Genomic DNA, 20325 nt, shown 5'->3' with positions numbered 1-20325 from the left:
ATTGGTTTCGTAGCGTGTGACACGATGTGTTGTTCCCCATCAAACATCACACGTCAACACCAGCCACTGAAAAATGTTGTTCCCCCTCAAGTAGTGTAGGTGATACTGTTTAAAACATTCTAGCAGAATATGAATCACTGGACAGCCAACATGTGACAAACTATACGAAGCGTGCAGACTGTACACCAGATCACACGGACAGAGGCCTGAACCAAACACAGCGCATTACAACACGCCACTAATATAAGCATAGCCTTTCGTTCAGTTATGTTCAACAAGGTATGGGATGGCAGCACATGAGAAAATAAATTTCCCCCCTTATATTGCAGAACACGATATGCTCCTGGATTATGTTCTGTAATCTGATATACTCCTAGATTAGGTTCTGTAATCTGATATACTCCTAGATTAGGTTCTGTAATCTGATATACTCCTAGTTTAGGTTCTGTAATCTGATATACTCCTAGATTAGGTTCTGTAATCTGATATACTCCTAGATTAGGTTCTGTAACCTGATATACTCCTAGATTAGGTTCTGTAATCTGATATACTCCTAGAGTATGTTCTGTAACCTGATATACCCCTAGATTAGGTTCTGTAATCTGATATACTCCTAGATTAGGTTCTGTAACCTGATATACCCCTAGATTAGGTTCTGTAATCTGATATACTCCTAGATTAGGTTCTGTAATCTGATATACTCCAAGATTAGGTTCTATAATCTGATATACTCCTCGATTATGTTCTGTAATCTGATATACTCCTAGATTAGGTTCTGTAACCTGATATACTCCTAGATTAGGTTCTGTAACTTGATATACTCCTAGATTAGGTTCTGTAATCTGATATACTCCTAGATTAGGTTCTGTAACCTGATATATTCCTAGATTATGTTCTGTAACCTGATATACTCCAAGATTAGGTTCTGTAATCTGATATACTCCTAGATTAGGTTCTGTAACCTGATATATTCCTAGATTATGTTCTGTAACCTGATATACTCCAAGATTAGGTTCTGTAATCTGATATACTCCTCGATTAGGTTCTGTAACCTGATATACTCCTAGATTAGGTTCTGTAATCTGATATACTCCTAGATTAGGTTCTGTAATCTGATATACTCCTAGATTAGGTTCTGTAATCTGATATACTCCTAGGTTAGATTCTGTAACGTGCATTCAAATCAGCGATGGAGCAAAATGTTACATAAAAGTGCAAACATTTAATTATAAAACTAGCAGATCTATCATGGAGTTGCTTATGGCAAATTGGTCATTTTATAAAAACAGAAGTTTTATGTCAAGTAAAACCAGGGCGGTCCTGGGATCTGGGAGGATTTGGGAGGGAGCTCTCAGATTCCTGGAGCCCGAGGAATGTGGTCTAGGAATTTGTGATAATTGAGAGGAATCTGGGAGTAGGAAGAAGCTGGGGTCCAGCAGGACTGGGGAGGGAGGGTATTTCGGAGCATTCGTTGGGGGTGGGTGGGGGGAAGTCTGTAAGCATTGGGGGTTGCTGGGAAAGGTAGTTTTGAGGGGCCAGGAACCTTGTGGGGAAGGTGAGGCTCTCCTTTTGAACCATCAGAGAGGGTGCTCACCTGTCAGCCTGTTCCCCCAATCCATTCGCAGTCCCTTTTGCACATCCTGCTACAACTCTACAGCTTCCCGTATCATCAGCCAGTTCCCTTCCTTACAGTCCTGCGTTAAAGCATTTAAGGATAAATTTCCTATTTATTAAAATTAAAGAAAAGGAAATGGGCTATGGATACCAATTCCTTGCAGGAAGGCAGAGGTGAAAATTTACCCGTTAGTGCACTGTTAGTGAGTTTTTTGACTTACAGTGCTTTATAAATGTACATTAGAGTAACAAACAAAATTAACTCATAAAACACTCAAAAGTTCATTGCTCATGCACCTGAAGACTACATTTTAGATTTTTAAAAATCCTTAAGCCACAAAAATGATTCAGGAAAGAATTTTAAATTAAATATACAATCAAATAAAAATGTACATAATTAAAAAAGTTATGGTGGACAAGCAAGAAAACCACCACAGAAACTCACCCACAAGATAAGAACATAGGAAATAGGAGCAGGAGTCGGCCATTCGGCCCCTCGAGCCTGCTCCGCCATTCAATCAGATCATGGCTGATCCTTGACCTCAACTCCACTTTCCCGCCCGATTCCCATATCCCTTGATTCCCTTAGAGTCCAAAAATCTGTCGATCTCAGTCTTGAATATACTCAACGACTCAGCATCCAAGAATTCTGGGGTGGAGAATTCCAAAGATTCACAACACTCTGAGTGAAAAAATTCCTCCTCATCTCAGTCTTAAATGGCTGACCCCTTATCCTGAGACTATGCCCCCTAGTTCTAGACTCTCCAGCCAAGGGAAACAACCTCTCAGCATCTAACCTGTTAAGCCCTCTCAGAATCTTATATGTTTCAATGGGATCACCTCTCATTCTTCTAAACTCGAGAGAGTATAGGCCCATTCTACTCAATCTCTCCTCATAGGACAACCCTCTCATCCCAGGAATCAATCTAGTGAACCTTTGTTGCACTGCCTCTAAGGCAAGTATATCCTTCCTTGGATAAGGAGAACAAAACTGTACATAATATTTCAGGTGTGGTCTCACCAAAGCCTGTACAATTGCAGCAAGACTTCCTCACTCTTGTGCTCTGCAGACATGATTCCAGGATGGTATGTTGCCTCCCTCGTGCCAGGTTCAAGGATGTCACTGAGCGGCTGCAGAACATCAGAGGATTGAGTTATGAGGAAAGATGTCAGAACCTTGGGCCATTCAACCTTGACAGGAGGTGACTGGGAGGGGATCTCTTAGAGTACACAAGTTACAGAATGGCCGTATGTATCTTATGATTTTATGAAATGTTGCTACCGTGGTCCAAAGAACATAGGAAGCATCATGTCCCACAAAGTGTTTGATCAGCTGTCTATTCGTATTCCATCCGTAACCCTATATTTAGGTAACAATATTCAAAGGCATTAACAACACGGCATTAAATGTTCCGCATACTACTACTTCTGTAGGGAAATGTTTCTTAATCTCTGGCCTCACTTGAGGCATCAATTTATAGCTATATGCTCTAGTTTAGCATTTTCTGTCCAAAGTAAGTAACCTATTGAACAACTGCAGAGATAGTGGATGCATTGGTTGTGATCTTCTGAAATTTCCTAGATTCTACAACAGTCCCAACTCAAAGATGTAATAGAAAAACATCTAGAACTGAAAATATAATGAAGAGTAGTCAGGATGGATTTCAGAAGGGAAGGTCGTGCTCGACCAACTCTACTGAATTCTTTGAATAAGTAACAGAAAGTGTAGACAAGGGTAATGTAGATGTAATATGTTTGGATTTTCAAAAGGCCTTTGATAAGGTGTCACATAGTAGACTCATGACTAAGGTCAGAGTATATGGAATCAGGGGACAAGTAGCAGAATGGATAGAAAGCTGGCTACAAAACAGAAAATAGAGAGTCGGGGTTAAAGGGAGTTACTCAGACTGGCGGAAGGTGGGACGTGATGGTCCACAGGGATCGGTGCTGGGAGCACTGTTGTTCACCATTTACATCAACGATTTGGACTCGGGAATCGGAAGTACAATTTCAAAATTTGGGGGTATAGTTAATACTGAGGAGGACAGCGACAAAATACAGGAAGACATTAATGAACTTGCAGAATGGGCATGTAATTGGTAAATGAATTTCAATATAAATAGGTGTGAGGTGGTGCATTTTGGTAGAAAGAATAGGAGGCCTCATACTCCTTGGGAAATAAGAGTCTAAAAGGGGTAGAGGAACAGAGGGATCTTGGGGTACAGATACACAAATCACTAAAAGTAGCGATGCAGGTTAATAAGGCCCTAAAAAAAGCAAACCAAGCACTGGGGTTCATTTCTAGAGGGACAGAATTGAAAAGCAGAGAAGTTATGTTAACCTTGGTTAGACCACACTTGGAGTATTGTTGTCAGTTCTGGTCTCCATATTGTAAAAAGGATATAGAGGCACTGGAGAAGGCGCAAAAAAGATTTATTAGGATGATACCAGAACTAAGAGGTTATAAATATCAGGAAAGATTGATCAGGCTGGGGCTCTTTTCTCTAGAAAAGAGAAGACTGAGAGGTGACCTGATAGAGGTCTTTAAGATTATGAAAGGGTTTGATAGGGTAGACGTAGAGAAGATTTTTCCACTTGCGGGTAAGACCAGAACTAGGGGCCATAAATATAAGATAGTCACTAATAAATCCAATAGGGAATTCAGGAGAAACTTCTTTACCCAGAGAGTGGTGAGAATGTGGAACTCGCTCCCACAAGGAGTAGTTGAGGCGAATAGTGTAGATACATTTAAGGGAAAGCTAGATAAACACATGAGGGAGAAAGGAATAGAAGGATATGCTGATAGGGTGAGATGAGGTAGGGAGGGAGGAGGCTCATGTGGAACATAAACACCAGCATGGACCTGTTGGGCCAAATGGCCTGTTTCTGCGATGTACATTCTATGTAATTCTATGTGCTTAGTTTACATTATAAACAGAGATTGATGCAGATTACAAAGGATAGCTTTTCATTAAACTCCTGAATAATACAATGCTCTAAACATTTTCTCTGTACTACTTAGGGAGAAAGAGAGGCCAAGGGAGAGTACTTTCCGTAGGAAGTACTCCTCTTAATGTTTGCTGCTTCTCATTTAGCACAATGAATTTAGAATATTTAACACACATTCCTTGTGGCTTATCTTACCCCAGTGTGTCTGTGACAGTGAGAAACCTTCATTTCTCCTCTAATGATTATATTTTTACCTGGCAGCATGGACAGCTCCCACTTTCTACGTGAACATTCTGTAATATTCCAAACTACGTCACCAAATGAGGCTGCTTTTCACTCAAGCCATTACCTCTTCTTTCTTTATCTCTGTAAAACAGCAGGGCACTCGCTTCAGGATTGAGGAAATTTTGTATAAAAAGCTTTACATAAACCCTGAAATTCTGAACAGCTTTATGTATACATATAAATATAAGAATAATTAGCAAAGATATCGCAAAATATTTTTTTTTAATTTAAAGAAAAGCAGAAACACAATTCATAGACATTAAAAACTTAGTGATGCTATTTTCTCAATACATGTAATTATTTTTTAGTGGTAAGCCCTGTCAGTTTAGTTAGAGAACACAACTGGCTGCTTCCAAGTAACATTGCTATCATAGTTTTCAATGTGATTTGAAGTCTCCAAAATTGTATAGTTTTCACTACAGTTGTGTAGATAAGAAGTAGACTGCCTTAATTACACTGCAAAAGAAACCAGTGCAGCACATAAACCAGTTGCCTATAAAATAGTCACAGCACTTCCAAAAAGTAATTTATTGTGTGAAGCACAATAAGATATTTCAACATGATAATGCAACCAATTTATTTATTATGAATTACAATAAGACTCTTTATTAGTTTGGATTGCTGAGGCTGTTTCAGCTCTTCTGTAATTTTTATTAATATTAAAACGATGGCGGTTTGTTCTGAGCACACTGCCAGTATGTCTTGACTTTGCCTCCATACTCAGCATTCCATATTGAAGTGTACTCACCTCTCTCAGACTGAGTCCTTCGAGGACTGCAGTAAATTCGTAAAAACTCACAAGTAATAAATTTATATAAATAAAAAGTCACAATCAGAAATGACAATACTTTCTTGTGTTTGATATTTTTGTGTGTAAGACTAAACATTAGAAATTACAATACCAGTCAGTGTCTCGTGGTGTTGCACTCAGGGGGTTGGTTTTAATGTTTGGGCCGCTGACCAGCGGAGTGAGCTGACCGCCCGCCCTGTCCGGCAGAGAAGCCCTTTTAGAGTCATAGGGCCCGATTTTACCAGGGGTGCGGGTTGGCAGCGGGTGGTCGGGCGGGCTCGAGGAAAACGCGCCGGCCAAATTGAGTGCGTTGCGCACGCGATCGCGGGATGATTGATGTGATTAGCCGGCAGTTACGGGTTCCGCGCTTCTCAGCTGCGTGCCGGCGGCCTGCGCATGCGCATTGACGTCTGAGCGATGGTTGCGCTCTATTTAAAGGGGCAGTCCACCAAAGCCCCTCCAGCCACAAACTACACTCCATCAAGGATGGAGGAGCACAGGGGTAAGGCTGCTCCCCGTTTCACGGACCACGCCCTCCAGGTGCTGCTGGACGGGGTCCGCATGAGGAGGGAGACGCTGTTCCCCACGGATGGAAGGAGGTGCCCTGCCAGCGCCACCAAGAGGGCATGGGAGGAGGTGGCCGCGGAGGTCACAAGCAGGGGAAACACCACCCGCACTTGGATTCAGTGCCGCAAGAGATTCAATGACCTCACCAGGTCCGGAAAAGTGAGTACACTAACGCATTCTGCATCACTCCGTCTTCCACATCACCTCAAACACCTCACAACCCCATCTCCACTGACAGTACTGCGCTCCCGCACCAATCCTCACAGCCACCCAACTATCATCCTCACAGTGCCTGCACGTACCCACCGTCCCTGTCCCCACTCGACCACTACCACACACCCCAATGCCCATACAATGGGATGGCCATGTGGCACACGCATCCTCCCATCCATCTGGCACACGTTCAACCCAATCACACCAATGCTTGAAGCGTCTCACATTGTAATCATCACTCAATAACGTTTTTGTGTTTTGCCCTCACAGGAGAAGAGGGCCAGGAACGCACGCGATAGGGCATGCACCGGAGGGGGCCCGCCACACGAGATGGCCCTGACAGACGCCGAGGTCGAGGCACTGGAGATCAGCCGCACGCTGCATTGCCTGTCGATGGCGGATGGCGAGTCTGGTTCTGGCGAAACGGCCGGTAAGGGAAAGCTGGCACTCATCACTCATGATCGTGAATGATCGTAGCATCACATGGCATATGCCGCACCGCCACATTTGGTCACATGCCTGATATTTCCCTCTGTTCTCTTCCAGGACCGTCTGCGATCGACGTCTCGGTTGAGGGCGATTCCTCAGAGGACATGCCCGTCTCTGAGGGTGCATCGTCACACATGAGCCTTGCATCCACCAGCGCAGATACACACACCTCGGTGGGTCCCCCCCCTCAGCTAGTTGGGATTGCACATGGTGAGTCACCGCGCACACATGAGCATGAGCAGACCCTGGTGGCAGGGTCAGCCGCGGAGGGTCCGCGTCGGTGGGAGCACTCTTCTCCAGGCTTTGCTCAGCCGGACCCAGATGCTGAACCCAGGGGGCCACCTGTCAAAAGGAGAGTCGTCGAGGGGCACCAGAACATTGCTGAGGTACTGGGAGAGGTGCCACGCGCACTCTCCACAATCGCACGGAGGATGGAGGAGTCCAACTCCTGCATGAGGGGAATGGTGGCACAGGTGCAGGAGGGTATCGCCGAGATAGTGTCGCAGGGACGTGAAGGCATCTCTGAGATAGTGTCGCGGGTAGGTGTGGGAACGTCTGCGGTGGAGGACAGGCTAGCCTCCCTCGAGCGTCACGCACAGCTCACCAATGAGTCCATCCAGGCCCTCACAACGGCTGTTCGGATTCAGGGTGAACAACATTCTGCCGCCATCAACAGGTTGACAGATACATTGGAGGTGGCCTTGCAAGGTCTCACCCACGTCATCCAAACTGCCGTCCAGCAGGGTGGAAGGGGTGATGTGGGCCTTGGCCATGAGAGGGAAGATGGTGAACGGGGAAATGGAAGTGTGGACGCTACTCAAGGCGCCCCCAAGTCTCACCCGTTGCCCCCCTCTCAACCAGTGCCCACAATAGTCCATCCTCTCCAGGTGGCCGAGTCTGCCCCTGCACAGGTGCAGGAGGAGCAGTCTGTGGAGGTGCCCTCACGGGCACCGAAACCCAGGGGGCGTCGGCCCAAAGCATCTACCCGGTCAGGGCACGAACAGGAGCAACCTGCCACCACCTCTGCTGGAGCCACAGGGGTAGCACCACGTAGGGGGTCCCGAAAACGAACGCCTAAAGTTCCGTGAGCACACAGGGATTGCAACAGGGTGTTTGTCGTTTTTTTTTAATTTTCTACTCTTTGAATGTCACCACAAAATAAACTCACTTTTTCTCACCAATGCTGCCACCTCTTGTCCATAATTCTGCGGCTTGTGCAATATGTCCCTTCCCTGCGCCTCATCATGACGACGACCACCCCGTCCCACCCATTGAGCAGACCACCCCGTCCCACCCATTGAGCATAATCCAGTGGGTGCAGGTGTACAGGCACCACTCTTCTGTGGAGGGAGCCTGTATGGACCCTCGTCTGTGCACGTTATGACATGTGAACGCCTCACACAGTGTGATGTTAGGAGAACCGTTGGCATATGAGTGCCTCCCTGGCCTGACGAGCACGCAGGTGAGCCGGTGTTCGGCGCATGGGTCGTTCCTCCTCCTCTCCCTCTTCCTCCTCCTCCTCTTCCTCCTCCACCTCCTCCTCATTGTCGTCCTCAATGTGGGTGGCGGGTGTGCATGGGGCCTCCTCCAGCAGCACCCCTCTCTGTAGTGCCATGTTATGCAGGGCACAGCAGACAACTATAATTCGTCCCACTCTGAATGGCGTGTATTGGAGCGCTCCCCCGGAACGATCAAGGCACCTGAAGCGCATCTTGAGCAGCCTTATAGCCTGCTCAATTGTAGACCTGGTAGCAATGTGGCTGTCATTATACCGACGCTGTGGCTCGGTAATGGGGTTCCTCAGAGGTGTCATAAGCCACGTGTGCAGGGGATATCCCTTGTCGCCGAGGAGCCAGCCGTTGCCGGCGTTGGGTGCGTGGAAGAGGGGCGGGACGGTGGACTCCCTGAGGACGAAGGCATCGTGGCAGCTGCCAGGGTATCTGGCGCACACGTGTAGGAATCTCTGGCGGTGGTCACAAATGAGCTGGGCGTTCATGGAGTGATACCCTTTCCTGTTGATAAACAGCCCTGGCTCATGTGGAGGTGCCCGTATTGCTATGTGGGTGCAATCGATTACACCCTGCACCCGTGGGAAGCCAGCCACAGCATGGAATCCAACCGCCCTCTCCGTCTGGCTGCGCTCATCCATGGCGAAGTTGATGTAGGTCGAGGCCCTGCGGAACAACCCATCGGTGACCTGCCTTATGCACTTGTGTGCAGACGACTGACAGACCCCGGTGATGTCCCCCGTGGCACCCTGGAAGGATCCGGAGGCGAAGAAGTTGAGGGCAGTGGTGACTTTGACGGCGACGGGTAAGAAGATGCTGCTTGGTCCATCCGGGAGCAGCTCGTCATTGAGGAGGCTGCAGATGTCGGCGACTACCTGGCGAGTGACTCTGAGCCTCCGTATGCACTGCTGCTCAGAGAGGTCCATGAAGCTGAGCCTCGGTCTGTAGACCCTGTGCGGAGGGTAGTGCCTCCTGCGACGCATCTCTCTCTGCGGATGCCCTCCATCCTGCTGTGCAGGTGGATGTGCCGCAGCACCGTGTTGTGGGGATGCATGTCTCTGAGGCGGACGGCGTGGACTGCGAGGCTGCTGAGGCTGGTCATGCTGTTCGTTCTCCGAGGATGTCAACGCAGCACCCATCTGGCAGGTTTAGGTTTGCGGGGTTGTGCACGCTAGAAAAGTGTGTCCTCGCACAGGGGTTGGACTTCCACGCCGGTGAATCTTCTTGCTTGGAGGAGGGTGGTGGAGGGCAGGCGTTGCCCAATGTTACGGAGTGTCCTCCTGCGTTGGTGAAGGCTCTCCCCCCCCCGCCCCCCCCACCTGTGGAATGCACCTTGGCAGCTGCCACAGGCTGCTGGCTGCAACACGTCCGTTGAGAGTGTGAGTGTTTCCCCCAGTATGGGAAACAGTCTCATTTCACTGTAAAATCGGACACCTGTTAAATAAACAGCTCAATCAGGTCATTTAATGACCTGAAATACCAAGATAAATACACTCAAGTGGAACCCCGCTGGCTTTAATTGCCTGCGGGATTCCCACCAGCGGGGCCAACGCACGCACCCCCGCACGTCAGCGCGCAACCCGGAAGTGGGCGGGATCGAGGCGCGATCCGGTCCCGCTCCTCGAAACCGGGATTTTAGAGGCCCCCCCGCCGAGAACGCACCCGGAACCGGGTGCTAAAATCGGGCCCATAGAGTTATACAGCACGGATAGAGGCCCTTCGACCCATCGTGTCCGCGCCGGCCATCAAGCCCAGTCTACTCTAATCCCATATTCCAGCATTTGGTCCGTAGCCTTGTATGCTATGGCATTTCAAGTGCTCATCCAAATGCTTCTTGAATGTTGTGAGGGTTCCTGCCTCCACAACCCTTTCAGGCAGTGAGTTCCAGACTCCAACCACCCTCTGGGTGAAAAAGTTCTTTCTCAAATCCCCTCTAAACCTCCCGCCTTTTACCTTGAATCTATGTCCCCTTGTTATAGAACCCTCAACGAAGGGAAAAAGCTCCTTAGTATCCATCCTATCTGTGCCCCTCATAATTTTGTACACCTCAATCATGTCCCCCCTCAGCCTCCTCTGCTCCAAGGAAAACAAACCCAATCTTCCCAGTCTCTCTTCATAGCTGAAGCGCTCCAGCCCTGGTAACATCCTGGTGAATCTCCTCTGCACCCTCTCCAAAGCGATCACATCCTTCCTGTAGTGTGGCGACCAGAACTGCACACAGTACTCCAGCTGTGGCCTAACCAGTGTTTTATACAGCTCCATCATAACCTCCTTGCTCTTATATTCTATGCCTCGGCTAATAAAGGCAAGTATCCCATATGCCTTCTTTACCACCTTATCTACCTGTTCCGCCGCCTTCAGGGATCTGTGAACTTTTGAGGCTCCAACTTCATTTTAAATAGAACCAGCGAGTTTCCTGCCCTAAACGAGCATCCCGATGCAGCTCACTGAATTCAGGCCAGTACAATATCAGTGGTCCAGAGGCCACCCAGCTGGCAGTAACCTAAGTCCAGGGGGGGCCATCGTGATCACGGGGGGGGTCGCCGGGGCAGCAGCGGCCCAGATTATTTCTGTGCGGCCCAGAGGAGCACTCCTGGTCCTTCATGCCTCACATAAATAATTTAGAAGTTACCTTTTCAGGCCTGTATTATCAGTAAATCTGGTGGTAGAGCGTACAGCCCAGACTCCGACCAGTTCAATCCTAAAAGGGCAATAGAGGTCCCATGTACACTCATTTCACTTTAACCCTCAATCCACTCCCCCATTCCCACTTACATGCCCCAAGGGCAGGTGGTGAGAAGCCAGGGGGCACTCACCCTCAACCAACTTCCCTCCTACCCACCTTAGGAACACAGGAACAGGAGAAGGCCATTCAGCCCTCAAGCCTGTTCCATCATTCAAGCAGATCACGGCTGATCTGGAGCTCAACTCTATTTACTTGCTTTTGTTCCATATCCTTTAATACTCTTACCCAACAAAAATGTATCGATCTCAGTCTTAAAAATGTCAGTTGACCCTAAGCATCCACAGCCTTTTGGGGAGAATTCCAGATTTCCATAGAATCATAGAAAGTTACAGCACAGAAGGAGGCCATTCGGCCCATCGTGTCTGTGCCAGAAAAAGTGCTTCCTGATTTCACTCCTGAACGGCCTAGCTCTAATTTTAAGGTTGTGTCCCCTTGTTCTGGATTCCCCCACCAGAGGAAATATCTTCTCTCTATCTACCCAATTTGAATATTTATCATTTTAAACACCTAGATTAGATCACTCCTCAACCATCTTAACTCCAGAGAATACATGCCAAGTTTATTCATCCTGCCCTCATAATTTAACTCGTTTAGCCCTGATATCATTCTAGTGAATCTGTGCTGTACCCTCTCCAAGGCCAATATATCTTTCCTTAGGTGTGGTGCCCAGAACTGAATGCCGTATCTCCAGATGGGGTCTGACCAAGGCTCTGTACAACTGAAGCATCGCCCCCTCACTTTTGTTGCCCAGTGGGTGCTGCACAGCCCAAGTGACCATGGAGGAGAAAAATCAGGTCAAAAAAATTAAAAAGCCTTTGGTGGAAAAAAAAAGGTCCTAGCTGTAGGTTTGCTGATCTGCTACACTGGGAATAACATCATAAGAAATAACAATGCAACAATACAATTGCTAGTTTTATTGTTGGAGTATTAAGAGTCTCTCCATTCCTGTTCCTTTTCACCTTACATTAGGTTTATATTTTCTAAGGATTATGTTCTGGTTGATCTGTCACACGGTATCAGTAATAGCAACAAGAAATGAATCTGCTTTGACTCCTGTTTTTAGGTAAATAACATTTCAAAAGGGATTTTTGAAGATGTTTTTGGGATATTTTAAATTGTCAATTGGAATAATTCAATGCTTTATCCAACTACCTCTGATCCGCAGACACTGCTGTTATTCCAGTGGCTTGTTCATAACAGACCCTATTTGATTGGAGACAGGTACAAGGCGGCAGATAATATTGTATAATATGTCAGACAAATAGGGTAATAGTAATCAGATTACAGGTGCGTGACCGAAACTGAGAGACTCTTTACCTGGGCCGTGGTGAGGAGAGATTCAGTTCTTACTACTGTTATTATTACTGTGTCAAGAACAACAACATACAGAACCTTTAATGTAGAAAATCATCCCAAGATGCTTCACAGATATGTGAGGATGAAGATAGATGCCAAATTAAGGGTGAGATTAGGAACGATGACCAAAAACTTGGTCAAAGAGGTGGGTTTCAAGAAGGGTCTTAAAGGAGGAGAGAGAGGCAGAGAGGTGACGGGGTGTAGGGAGGGAATTCCAGAGCTTGGGAACAAGATGGCCGACTGCACGGCCACCAATAATACTGTGAAGGGAGGGGGCACAGGGGGGTGCACAAGAGGCCAGAGTCAGAGAAACAGAAAGTGGGGGTTGTAGGGCTGGAGGAGGTTACAGAGCTAGGGAGGGATGAGGCCATGAAGGGATTTAAACACAAGGCTGAGAATTTTAAATTTGAGGCATTGGGGGACCAGGATCCAAAGTAGGACAATGAGGACAGGCATGATGGGCTAGCAGAACTTGGTGTGCGACAGGATTATGGGCAGCAAAGTTTTGGATGAGCTCAAGGTTATAGAGTGTGGAGGATGGGAGCCCGGCCTGGAATAGTTGAGTCTAGAGGTGACAAAGATATGAATAAGGGTTTTAGTGATGAGCTGAAGTAGGGGCGATGGTGAGTGATGATATGGAGGTGATATAGGGTGGCCTGATTTTGTGCTGTACATTCTATGTAATTCTATTTGAGATTGAATAGGGATGATAGGACTAGAGGGCAGGAGTATAAAGTCCTTAGGCAAAGAGTTAGGTTCGATGCCAGGAAGTATTTCTTTTCGCAGGGTTATCACCCTCTGGAACAGACTAAACATGGAGGGGGAAAAATTGGATAAGGGTCCGTTCTGGGCGATGGTAGCTTCGTGCTGCCTGATACTTACCATGAAATCTCCGTGCAGCAAGCACAGTCCTCGCTGCTGAGAGGCTGCACGGAGAATGAGGAAGTTGGAAATAGGGCGTGCACAGCGCACGTCATCAGCAGCCTGCACTATTTAAAGGTGCAGAAACATTTCCGATGGATACACAGCCAAGTAGGAGAAGGGAGAGTGGCATTGCGAGTAGCTGCTTGGGGAGAGAGAGGGCACCACGATTCTTGGACGATGCTCTGGAGGCCCTGGTGGAAGGCGTGGACCAAAGGAGGGCAGGCATGTACCCGCAGGGTGGCCGGAGACCCTCTAGACTACAGCTGCGTAGGCATTGGCAGGCTTTGGCACAATCATCAGCAAAGTGATGGAAGGTGTCGTCGACAGTGCTATCAAGCGGCATTTACTCACCAATAACCTGCTCACCGATGCTCAGTTTGGGTTCCGCCAGGACCACTCGGCTCCAGACCTCATTGCAGCCTTGGTCCAAACATGGACAAAAGAGCTGAATTCCAGAGGTGAGGTGAGAGTGACTGCCCTTGACATCAAGGCAGCATTTGACCGAGTGTGGCACCAAGGAGCCCTAGTAAAACTGAAGTCAATGGGAATCAGGGGGAAAACTCTCCAGTGGCTGGAGTCATACCTAGCACAAAGGAAGATGGTAGTGGTTGTTGGAGGTCAATCATCTCAGCCCCAGGACATTGCTGCAGGAGTTCCTCAGGGCAGTGTCCTAGGCCCAACCATCTTCAGCTGCTTCATCAATGACCTTCCCTCCATCATAAGGTCAGAAATGGGGATGTTCGCTGATGATTGCACAGTGTTCAGTTCCATTCACAGCTCCTCAGATAATGAAGCAGTCCAAGCCCGCATGCAGCAAGACCTGGACAACATCCAGGCTTGGGCTCATAAGTGAAGAGTGGCAGTGGTGCCATGGCAGTCGGACCTGCTGTCCTCTCTCAGGACGACAGCATTCCTGCTCCCACCCCTGCCACTCCACCAGTGCCCCTGTTGTTGCCTCTTGGCCAGCCAGGCCAGACTGCTGCAGCCCATGCTGAGATGGTGCAGTCTGAAGCCGGGCCCTCCAGGCCCAGAGCTGCTCAAGGTCGTCCTCCAAGGCCATCTGGACGTTCCTCCATTGAAGGCCAGCAGCCTCCCACCACCCATGCTCCAGCCACTGAGGAAGCACATTGTAGGAGCACAAGGATAGGTAAAGGCACATGAACAACAGGCACTAAGGGAATGCACAAGGGTGAATAGTTCTGTTATGTTTGCATAATTTCATTTATTCATTGATATATGAGAGTTTGATTTTGCATTTGGTGGTGGTTTTTATTCATGCAATGAGCTGAGAGGGACACCAATGTGTAATCAGATGGAGGGCGATTTGATTGTCTTGTGGGAGGGGAAAGGTGGGGAGTGTAGGACTGTTGGTGAGTTGCGGGATGTAGTTCCAATTATTGATAGTGGGCACGGATCAGGCGAGCACACAGAGTCCTTGCAGACAAGGCTTGTGGTTCCTGCTGCACCCTTGCGTCTTCCTCCACCTCCTCTTCTGGCTCCACTCCCTCCTCCTGCTCCTCCTCAGCCTCTTCCTCTACCTGCACCTCTGCCTCTTCCTCCTCCTCCTCCTCCTCCTCCTCCACCTCTGGCTCAGGGTCTTCTCCGATCATTGGTGGCAAAGGCTGGTCCCTCATGATGGCGAGGTTGTGCAGCATGCAGCCGACCACCACGAATCTGCCCACCCACTCAGGGGAGTCCTGCAGGGCTCCTCCAGACCGGTCCAGGCCGCGGAAGCGTTGTTTGAGGAGGCCTATGGTGTGCTCCACGATGTTGCGTGTGGCAGCATGGCTCTCATTCTAGGCCTGCTGTGCATGTGTGCATGGATTCCTGACCGGTGTCATGAGCCACAGCGTGAGGGGGTAGCCCTTGTCGCCCAGTAGCCAGCCTTTGACTTGCCGAGTCAAATGAAAGATAGCTGGCACGTTGGACTGCCGCATGACGAAGGCATCGTGACTGCTCCCAGGGTAGTGGGCATCGACCTCCAAGATGCGATGCGTGTGGTCGCACACCAGCTGCACGTTGAGGGAGTGGAAGCCCTATCGGTTGATGAAGATGGCCAAGTTGATGTGCGGGGCATGCAGGGCAATATGTGTGCAGTCCATGGCACCCTGCACCATGGGGAAGACAGCAATGTGGGCGAACCCCCGTGCTCGCTCGTTCTGATTGTCTCTGTGGAGAGGGAAGGTGATGAACCTGTTCCTCATGTGGTACAGTGTGTCTGTGACCTCCCTTATGCAGCAGTGTACTGCATACTGCAAGATATTGCACATGTCGCCAGCAGAGGCCTAAATGCTCCTGAGCCGTAGAAATTCTGTGCCATGGTGACCTTCACAGCCACAGGCAATGCTGTCCTCGCCCTGCTCTGAGGCTGCAGTTGTGGCCGCACCAGTTGACAGATCTCGGTGACGGCTTCCTTGGTGAACCTCAGGCGTCGGATGCAATCCTCCTCGGTCATGTTGAGGTAAGAGAATTGATCCCTGAAGGCCCTCATTGGGTAGGGCCTCCTGCTCAGTGCCCTCCATCTCCTCGCAGCTTGACCTGCTGGGCGTGGCCTCTCTGCACGCTCCCAGTCGTGCTCAATGCACAGCGGGAGCCCGAGCAGACCGCCCATGGTTGGCAGGAATGTTGTTCCACCAATGTTGTAACTTTCCGACCCGTAAGGCAGTGCCTGCCAAAGCACTCTCAAAAGTAGTGTAGGAACTCTTAATAAGAAGAGGGAGCTTCAAAAAACACTTCCTACTCCTCCAGCAGCCATAAGCAATAATCCAGCAACTAACCTGCAACACCTGCATAGCCCTTTAAATAGCGCTGGTGGGGGGTCCTTCAGGCACTGTAAGAAACGTTTAGATGGTTGGGGATAAGACTGTGTGTTGAGTTGAGCGTTAAGGTCGAAAATGGTGTTGATCACTTTAAATCAGCATTGCACACTGATTGCAGCCATTTTCTCCCTACTTTATACGCTTCCAGCGTCCAGTGTTAGTGCAGCGCTAACTCCTATACCAAGATGGCGTCTGGCACACGTCACGCAGGAAACATGCCTGTGCATCCAAGACACCATCTTGGCTGTCGGAGAGGCCATGTAGCGCCGAAACTACAGACGCTACACGGCCCAATTTAGCGCCCGGGGTCTTTGAAATGGGAACTTAACAAGTTCCTCAGTGAAGGGGACATTTCCAGTTAAATGTAAGTAAACTGCTAGTTAGCTGGGATGATGATGAGCAATGGGCTATCAGAGAACCCTGCTGATTGCCTTAGAGGGGCAGAGAAGGATTTTGCAGGGTTTTACCTCTGCCATGTGACTGTGTGGTAAAGGGGTCAGTAAACGGTCTCAGTGGTTGCCCCATATCTGGATGGGGCAGCCTTTTACCATCCTTTTCATACACAAATGTTTGTCATTCTAACAAGTATATGTGGAACATATGCTGATAGGCTTAGTTGAACTAGGGAAGGAGGAGGCTCGTGTGGAGTCTAAACACCAGCATGGACTTGTTGGGCCAAATGGCCTGTTCCTGCGCTGTACATTCTATACAATTCTATGTAACATAAGAGTTTACAGGACAAGAAAAAAACAGTTCAGTTCATCTAACAGCCCCAAAAACATTCACTAACTATATCTCATGCGATTTCTCAACAAATGCCTGTCCAACTCCCTCTTCAAAATATGGGGCGGGGGTGAATTACAATGGGGGGTCTACATTTTAAAAGTTATTGGAATGTGGAGTATGTTCATCATATTTAGATTGGATTATTATACTATTTTAGTATTGCCAAATTCATTTATGTTTCATTTTCCGTGTGCTAATAAATTAATATCTTAGTAGCTTAGCCCATAAAAGCCCCATTGTGGGTTAAGTATTTACACCAATCTGAAGTGATAGTATTAGCATAGGGCCAGACTACATTTTATTCTCAGATTGCAGCAACTGGATTCATTATTAGGCCAGTTCACAGAACTCTGCTATATGGTATATAAACTCGATCTGTTATTCCCATGAGGGAGTTTCCAATTTTGGGCTAGGTCATTAGAAAGGGGTAGCAAGCGAAACGACAGCCCCAATTTCCTCGGGGCCAGCAGTGTAGTTGTGATGGATTTCAGGAAAGGGCAAGGAATGGGGCGGGATCTGGTAATGCCGGGTCTCCAGCCCAAGGGAATTTTCTGTGGGGGCCAAAGTTACATCCATCCCCTGGAAGAGTTCTAGAGTGAGGTGGGGCCAGTGGGATGGCATCCTCTGCCGGATTCCCCACTGCTCCCACCTCCTGAACCTCCAACATACTGGACATTGACAAGATACAAGCACGTGTTTCCTACATTATGGCAGTGACTACACTTCAAAAGTATTTCATTGGCTGTAAAGCGCTTTGGGACGTCCTGAGGTCATGAAAGGCTCAATATAAATGCAAATGGAGACAGCCTCAAGATTGAAGGCTACCTTTGTTCATGGATTGTAAACAATTTTACAACACCAAGTTATAGTCCAACAAATTTATTTTAAATTCCACAAGATTTCGGAGGCTTCCTCCTTCCTCAGGTGAACGGTATGGAAATGACATTTTCGAATCCTTCGCATTTGAAAATCACAGAACAATGCCTGGTGATTACTGCCCGTTGCCAAGGCAATCACAGTGAGCAGACAGAAAGGTGTCACCTAAAAGGCCACCGAATATACAAACCCCCAAAAAAAAAGAGAGAGAGAGAAGGAAGACAGTCAATGACCCGTTATATTAAAAACAGATAACATTTGTTCGCTGGTGGGGTTACGTGTAGTGTGACATGAACCCAAGATCCCGGTTGAGGCCGTCCTCATGGGTGCAGAACTTGGCTATCAATTTCTGCTCGACGATTTTGCGTTGTCGTTTGTTCATGGAGTAAGATTGCAAGTATCCACAGGAGGACTTTTGTTACAAGACAATGAAAATTCAAAAACTACCACTATCCAGAATAAGCAGCCAGCAGGTAATTTCCCTGCTGAGTCCAGCATTAATGGCTCCGGTGCCTTGTTAACAGACAGCTTGAGTTTAATTTGAATTCTGACTAATGCATTGCTGTGGGCCTCAAGTTATTATCTTGCCCATTTTATCTGGCAGTGATAACAGCTTCTTCATCAACAGCCATATAGAATCATAGAATCATAGAAGTTTACAACATGGAAACAGGCCCTTCGGCCCAACATGTCCATGTCGCCCAGTTTATACCACTAAGCTAGTCCCAATTGCCTGCACTTGGCCCATATCCCTCTATACCCATCTTACCCATGTAACTGTCCAAATGCTTTTTAAAAGACAAAATTGTACCCGCCTCTACTACTGCCTCTGGCAGCTCGTTCCAGACACTCACCACCCTTTGAGTGAAAAAATTGCCCCTCTGGACCCTTTTGTATCTCTCCCCTCTCACCTTAAATCTATGCCCCCTCATTATAGACTCCCCTACCTTTGGGAAAAGATTTTGACTATCTACCTTATCTATGCCCCTCATTATTTTATAGACTTCTATAAGATCACCCCTAAACCTCCTACTCTCCAGGGAAAAAAGTCTCAGTCTATCCAACCTCTCCCTATAAGTCAAACCATCAAGTCCCGGTAGCATCCTAGTAAATCTTTTCTGCACTCTTTCTAGTTTAATAATATCCTTTCTATAATAGGGTGACCAGAACTGTACACAGTATTCCAAGTGTGGCCTTACTAATGTCTTGTACAACTTCAACAAGACATCCCAACTCCTGTATTCAATGTTCTGACCAATGAAACCAAGCATACTGAATGCCTTCTTCACCACCCTATCCACCTGTGACTCCACTTTCAAGGAGCTATGAACCTGTACTCCTAGATCTCTTTGTTCTATAACTCTCCCCAACGCCCTACCATTAATGGAGTAGGTCCTGGCCCGATTCGATCTACCAAAATGCATCACCTCACATTTATCTAAATTAAACTCCATCTGCCATTCATCGGCCCACTGGCCCAATTTATCAAGATCCCGTTGCAATCCTAGATAACCTTCTTCACTGTCCACAATGCCACCAATCTTGGTGTCATCTGCAAACTTACTAACCATGCCTCCTAAATTCTCATCCAAATCATTAATATAAATAACAAATAACAGCGGACCCAGCACCGATCCCTGAGGCACACCGCTGGTCACAGGCCTCCAGTTTGAAAAACAACCCTCTACAACCACCCTCTGTCTTCTGTCGTCAAGCCAATTTTGTATCCAATTGGCTACCTCACCTTAGATCCCGTGAGATTTAACAACCTACCATGCGGTACCTTGTCAAAGGCTTTGCTAAAGTCCATGTAGACCACGTCTACTGCACAGCCCTCATCTATCTTCTTGGTTACCCCTTCAAAAAACTCAATCAAATTCGTGAGACATGATTTTCCACTCACAAAACCATGCTGACTGTTCCTAATCAGTCCCTGCCTCTCCAAATGCCTGTAGATCCTGTCTCTCAGAATACCCTCTAACAACTTACCCACTACAGATGTCAGGCTCACCGGTCTGTAGTTCCCAGGCTTTTCCCTGCCGCCCTTCTTAAACAAAGGCACAACATTTGCTACCCTCCAATCTTCAGGCACCTCACCTGTAGCTGTCGATGATTCAAATATCTCTGCTAGGGGACCCGCAATTTCCTCCCTAACCTCCCATAACGTCCTGGGATACATTTCATCAGGTCCTGGAGATTTATCTACCTTGATGCGCGTTAAGACTTCCAGCACCTCCCTCTCTGTAATATGTACACTCCTCAAGAAATCACTATTTATTTCCCCAAGTTCCCTAACATCCATGCCTTTCTCAACCGTAAATACCGATGTGAAATATTCATTTAGGATCTCACCCATCTCTTGTGGTTCCGCACATAGATGACCTTGTTGATCCTTAACACTTT

Source organism: Heptranchias perlo, chromosome 32, assembly GCF_035084215.1.
Source record: "Heptranchias perlo isolate sHepPer1 chromosome 32, sHepPer1.hap1, whole genome shotgun sequence".
Taxonomy (NCBI): domain Eukaryota; kingdom Metazoa; phylum Chordata; class Chondrichthyes; order Hexanchiformes; family Hexanchidae; genus Heptranchias; species Heptranchias perlo.
Note: the sequence above shows the minus strand (reverse complement) of the source record.